Source organism: Dipodomys merriami, unplaced genomic scaffold, assembly GCF_024711535.1.
Source record: "Dipodomys merriami isolate MVZ:Mamm:240054 unplaced genomic scaffold, mDipMer1.0.p SCAF_108, whole genome shotgun sequence".
NCBI lineage: Eukaryota > Metazoa > Chordata > Mammalia > Rodentia > Heteromyidae > Dipodomys > Dipodomys merriami.
The window spans coordinates 3,979,756-3,981,094 of NW_027202360.1; positions in this window are offsets into that span (position 1 = coordinate 3,979,756).

Below are 1,339 nucleotides of genomic sequence, written 5' to 3' on the forward strand. Positions count from 1 at the left end.
GGATTGAACACTGATCCTGGGCACTGTCTCTCAACTCTTCAGCTCAACTTGAATGCTGTACCACATTAGCTACAGCACCACTTCTGGGTTTCTGGTGGCTAATTGAAGATAAGTGTTTCATGGACTTTCCTGACCAGGCTGGATTTGAATCACAATCCTCTGGTTTTAGCTAGGATTACAGGCAAGAGCCACCATCACCTGGCTCATATTTGCATTTTTGTGCACTTAATGACTCTATGTAGACAAAGAATGGAAATTTGAACCAAATGATGACATTGCAGCTTTTCAGAAAAATTGAGGTAACAATAAATATCTCCTCCTTTTCCATTTTGTTACATTAATGACTCATGAGCTATGGGACCCTTACATTAGCATCCTGTGACATCTGTGTAGGTGTATTTCGTATTAGGAAATGTTCATAAAGAAATATAGAAAGACAGATTTTCAGAAAGCAAAGGATATCAGGTATGAAAGAACAGCATAGAAGGAGACACATTTATCTAGCCTAAGAGATTTAGAATGCTAAAACAATGAGGAATAAGCCTAGTTGATAACTAGTTCTTCAATAACCAAAAATGGTTCCCTAGAACTGTTTCTGCTATACCTTATCTACTATCATTTTTTCCTTCCATCTGGAGTTATTACTTCTCTTCTGTCACGACTGTTAATTAGCCTCTGCCTTTTTGGTGCTATGATTGGCCAAAATGATTTCCAAATCTCACTTAGACTACCCTTCTCATTGCGATTAGAAGTGACCCCTCTCAAAGTCCTGGAATATGTGAATTTCCAGAATTAATGTACACCTAACATCTAAGCACATTCCTGGCATTAATTGCCCTGACCTAATGAACAAAACTTTTTTTAACACAGTATCCTAATATAGGTAAAGTACATGAATTAGGGATTATTGTCAAGTATCAGTATGGAAGGAACAATTATATATTCCAAGTTTGGGTTCTTTATTTTGCATTTACTAACTAAATGTTCATTGTTGTTGTTGTTGCTCTTGTTGTTTTGGCAGTCCTGAGGCTGAAACTCAGCACTTGGGAATTATTCCTCACCTTTTTTTTTTTTTTTGCTCAATTCTAACCCTCTACCACTTGAGGCACAGGACCACTTCCAGTGTTTCTTTTTCTGTTTATGTGTTACTGAGGAATTGAACCCAGGGTTTCATAAATGCTAGGCAATCACTTTACCATGAAGCCACATTCCCAGAACACTAAATAACTCTCTTAAGATGGCATTAAATTTTCATTCCGTAACGATGTATCATAATTTTAGCCAGAAATTTTTGCTAGAAAAGGGCATTGGTCACAGCACTGAATCCAGTAAGGCTAGA